This window comes from Scyliorhinus canicula, unplaced genomic scaffold, assembly GCF_902713615.1.
Source record: "Scyliorhinus canicula unplaced genomic scaffold, sScyCan1.1, whole genome shotgun sequence".
In the NCBI taxonomy this organism is placed as follows: Eukaryota; Metazoa; Chordata; class Chondrichthyes; order Carcharhiniformes; family Scyliorhinidae; genus Scyliorhinus; species Scyliorhinus canicula.
The window spans coordinates 264,920-270,398 of NW_024055492.1; positions in this window are offsets into that span (position 1 = coordinate 264,920).

A 5,479-nucleotide genomic window follows, 5' to 3' on the forward strand; every position below is an offset into this window, starting at 1 on the left:
CTCCGCACAGACCGTTACCCAACAGGATCGAACCTGGTCCTGGCGCTGTGAAGCTAACCACTATGCTACCCTGCTGCCCAAACACAATGTTCACAATCCTCCATTTGAACACATAACAACTCTTGCAGACTATCTATGTACTTGCAAAGAGCACACGGAGGCAAATGGTCATAGATAGCAAGAGAGCGCGGCAGGAAATAAAGAAACAAACGTATCAATAAGGAACGAAATGTTATCGATACGAAACGAAATCGGCTTTATTTGCCCTATCAAACAGTTTCACGGCAGGGACTATACATATATTACACAACAAAATATCTCCCTCCTCAGTAGTGCACACGTCTTAGTTACCTAATAAAGTTCCACTGCACTGTCCCATAAAATACTTCAATGGCAGATAGAGCAGGAAACAGCTGCAGGGAAATTCTCCCTCTGCATTCAGCGGCAAAAACTGCCAGGGCAGCTACAACGGGGCCGAATACTGTTTCGACGAGCTTCTGATTTTGTGTGAAATTGAGAGAAATGTAATTGCAATTTTTAAAAAAACTGTGAACTATATTTGATTCTATTAAATACCACGGTCACATTTAATTATGTTTGTTGAAGATTTTTACTTGCTCGGTTAATTCAGCGGGCAGTGAAAAAACCACATGTTGAGTCAGATTAAGTCAGCCCAGTTCAGAGTGACAGATTTCCTTCCTAAAGGGCACAAATGATCAGTTAGGCGTTTATGGACATAAAGGTGACAGTTTCACGAGTGCAATCACTGAATTTAGCTTCCTATTCAAATTTCATTCGACTAACTTAGTGGCATGATTATACGGCACCCAAAACCACAGACTGGGTGGCTTTTTTCCCTTGTCTTACTGCACTGTAGTACACAGCAACATCTGACTATAAACCAATAAGAATGCTGGAGCTTTGTCCAGGTGCACACATACTTCAAACCACTGAATGTTATCTCTGAATGACAGGAGGGACAATCGGGAACTCATTTGGAGACCTGTCTGTTTCAGAATACAGATTTTGTAAAGGCGATCGAGATGTGGTGATAAAGTGAAATGCTTTGTCCCAAAAGGTCCCCGACAACACGAAATCCGAAATCCCTCTAGCTCACAACGCAAAACTGCCAAATCAGGAACAAACAAATATAATTATATATGGAAGGATAATTAAATAAAGTATTCGTGGATAAGGGAATAATAAATTAATTCACTTATCTCGGTGTCGTTCTATTATTTGTCCATTTGCTAATCTGTCTATCTGGATATTGTCAGTATATCTATCTCCCGCTGCCCAGTCAGGTTAATCATCAGAACCACATATACCTATCACTACTACTGGTGTTTTCATCCGTCAAGATTTAAACCGCTTGTTCCTCCACCGCAGTCACCAGCTCGATTTAGGACAGTCTTTCTTACAAAGGGCCACAGTTAACATATGAGAAACGTGGGAGAGTCTCAAAGATACGTCCTCCTAAGCTCACGAGAAGCAGATGATAATAAAAGAGGAACATCCCAATTGAATGAATTATATCTCGGGATATTTATTTGAAATGGCAATAAAACCAGTTGTACAGAACTCCATCTGCATTCTTACTTAATTCGCTAATGAGGTTTAAATTAAAAGATCGCCTCACATTTGCCTTTTAACAGCCAAAATTGATGTTTCACTCCGACTTGCCTGGTGTTGTTGCTGGTTAGACGTTTTCAAACTCAAAGACGATTGGTGTCTATTTATGCTGGTGGGGTTGGGTATTTTGCCTCTGTACTCCAACCATTATAACTCTCTTTTCCTTTGTTCCATGACATCTTTGTCATTTAATCTCTCCAATTCTCGAACCATCGCAGACCTTCCTTTTTGTTCCCGGACCCTTTTGACAGCATATAACCCATGATATGGGAGGCACGGTGCAGTGGCGGCGCCGGGGGGCCGGGTTCGATTCCACCTTGGGTGACTGTGCAGGGTCTGCGCGTTCTCTCCGTATCTGCGTCGGTTTCCTCCGGGTGCTCAGTTTTCCTCCCACCGTCCGGGGATGTGCAGGTCGGGTGGATTGGCCGTGCTAAATTGCCCCTTAGTGGTTAAAGGTTAGATGGGGTTATTGGGTTACGGGGATGGGGTGGTGGCACGGGACTTGGTGGTGTGCTCTTTCGGGTGGTCGGTGCAGACGCGATGGGCCAATTGGCCTCCTTCTCCGCTGTAGGAATTCTGTTCTATAATTTTTACCTTCCTTCGTTTCTGAAGAAAAGTCGTATTCAATGTGAAATGTTATCAGTTTCTCCCTCCACAGATGCTGTCAGACCTGCTAAGTATTTCCAGCTTTCTGTTTTATTTCAGACTTCCAGCATTCACGATATTTTGCTTTTATTAATTGCACTTTACTCTGCTTCTGTACTTGTTACAGCAATCTTTACTGTGGGTCAACGGCATCAGTAATTCTTCTCTCCCAGCAAAGATAACAATGGCCCTCCAGTCAGCTGTGACTCAGTAGGTAGCACTTTTACTTCAGAATTAGCAGGTCATGGGTTTATACTCCAGTCTATAGACATGAGCACAAAATTAACCATTGGAGGCATCATCGTTCAGATGATATGGTAAAATAAACTTGCAGGTGGATGTAAAGCTGCTCATAGCCTTCTCGCCCTCTCACCTCTGGTGTATTACAGGAGGCTCACCGTATTCATTCCAAGCCCACTCAGTCAACAGCAGCAGCTTTGCCAATGATTGATGCCGTAACCTGCGTGCAGATTCATCCTGTATCTGTTGCATTACAGAGCCATTCACGGACAGACATGGAGAGACTGAGAAATGTTCAAATGCTTCCCGTAACAGCTGATTGTACAGTTGCCATATGCTCAGCTCAGTGGTGTTCCCTGAAATTAGAATTTGCACCAACAGACCACATGCCAACTGTATAAGTATTGGTTACAGCAACCGGGTGGGAATTTTTATCATTTTTTGACAAGTTGAGAGAAGCCAAACATTGCTGTTTGGTTGAGAAGAAGGTGAATTTTCAATCAGCTTTGAAAAGGTTCTACTTGTAGCTACTTGCAGCTGGAGCTTGTTAATTAGTTAATTGGATTAGGTCAGCTTTCAGAGGCTCGAGTCACAGTATAAATCTGAGCTAGTTACAGTGCAGACGAGTGCTGAATTTGGGTGCATTTGAGTGCTCTCGTGAGAGTTTGATAACTAAGGGAGTTAGGTGAGGAGGTAGTCAGCTGCTCCTTTAATTTAATTTCCTACATTTCCTCAGAACGTGATGGGAGCCCGGAGTTTACGGAGAGTGTAGCTGACTGGAAACAGAGTCGGAGGGCGGAGTTCCAGTTGGTCCTCAGTGCAGCTGCATTCTGTAAGGTAAGAGGGGATGGAGGCTAGGGCAGTTGCATGCTCCCCCTGTAGGATGTGGGTGGTGAGGGATACCACCCGTGTCCCCGATGACTATACCTGCGGGAAGTGCAACCAACTCCAGCTCCTCAGACGCTGTGTTAGGGAACTGGAGCTGGAGCTGGATTAACATCGGATCATCCGGGGTGTCTAGGGGGTAATAGAGAAGAGTTACAGGGATGTAGCCACACCCAAGGTACAGGATAAGAGTAGCTGGGTTACCGTCAGGGGAAAGGAAACAAACGGGCAGACAGTGCAGGGATCCCTCGTGGCTGTTCCCCTTCAAATCAAGTATACCGTTTTGGATGCTGTTTGGGGTGGATGACCTACCGGTGGAAGGACCTAGCGGCCAGGTCTCTGGCACTGAGTCTGGCTCAGGGGCTCAGAAGGGAAGGTGGGAGAATACAAAAGCAATAGTGACTGGAGACTCAATGGGTAGTGTAACAGATAGGAGATTCTGTGGTCGTGAGCGAGACTCCCGGACGGTATATTGCCTCCCGGGTGCCAGGGCCAGGGATGTTTTGGATCGTGTCTTCAGGATCCTTAAGGGGGAGCAGCCAGACGGCGTGGTGCAAATTGGTATCAACGACGGAGGTAGGAAAAGGGGTGTGGAGGTAATAAACGAGTTTAGGGAGTTAGGCTGGAAGTTAAAAGCGAGGACAGGCAGAGTTGACATCTCTGGTTTGTTGCTGGTGCCACGTGATAGCTAGGAATCGGGAGAGAGTGCAGTTGAACACGTGGCTGCAGGAATGGTGGAGGAGGGAGGGCTTCAGATACTTTGATAATTGGAGCGCATTCTGGGGAAGGTGGGATCTGTACAAGCAGGAGGGGTTGCATCAGAACCAGAGGGCACCAATATCCTGGGACGGAGGTTTTCTAGCACTCTTCAGGAGGCTTTAATCTAATTTGGCAGGGGAATGGGAACTGTCGTCCAGCAACTAAGGTAGCCGATGTTCAGGATGTCAAAGCGTGTAGTGACGCAGTGGAGAAGGTAACACTGACAAAGGAGAGTACTTTCAGGCACGGAGATGAGTTGAAGCGTGTATACTTCAACTCACGATGCATCAGGAATAAGGTGGGTGTACTTAAGGCATGGATCGGTACTTGGGACTACGATGTGGTGGCCATCACGGAAACCTGGATAGATGAGGGGTAGAAATGGTTGATGAAGGTTCCTGGTTATTGATGTTTCAATAAGATTAGGGAGGATGGTAACGGAGGTGGGGGGTTGCATTGTTAATTAGAGATAGTATAACAGCTGCAGAAAGGCAGTTTGAGGAGGATCTGCATACTGAGGTATTATGGGTAGAAGTCGGAAATAGGAAAAGAGCCACCTTGTTCAGAGAGTGGTGGTGGATGGCAAAATATTCAGCCTCAAGCCTAGTTACCAGTGGCGTACTGCAAGGATCAGTTCTGGGCCCTCTGCTGCTTCTGATTTTCATTAATGACTTCGATGAGGGAGTTGAAGGGTGGGTCAGTAAATTTGCAGACGATACGTAGATTGGTGGAGTTCTGGATAGTGAGGAGGGCTGTTGTTGGCTGCAAAGAGACATAGATAGGATGCAGAGCAGGGCTGAGAAGTGGCAGACGGAGTTTAACCCTGAAAAGTGTGAGATTGTCCATTTTGGAAGGACAAATATGAATGTGGAATACAGTGCTAATGGAAGGGTTCTTGGCAAAGTGGAGGAGCAGAGAGATCTTGGGGTCTATGTTCATAGATCTTTGAAAGTTGCCACTCAAGTGGATAGAGCTGTGAAGAAGGCCTACGGTGTGCTAGCGTTCATTAGCAGAGGGATTGAATTTAAGAGGCGTGAGGTGATGATGCAGCTGTACAAAACCTTGGTAAGGCCACATCTGGAGTACTCTGTGTAGTTCTGGTCGCCTCATTTTAGGAAGGTCGTGGAAGCCTTGGAAAAGGTGCAAAGGAGATTTACCAGGATGTTGCCTGGAATGGAGAGTAGGTCTTACGAGGAAATGTTGAGGATGCTCGGCCTTTTCTCATTAGAACGGAGAAGGATGAGGGACGACCTGATAGAGGTTTATAAGGTGATCAGGGGAAGAGATAGAGTAGACAGTCAGAGACTTTTTCCCGGGT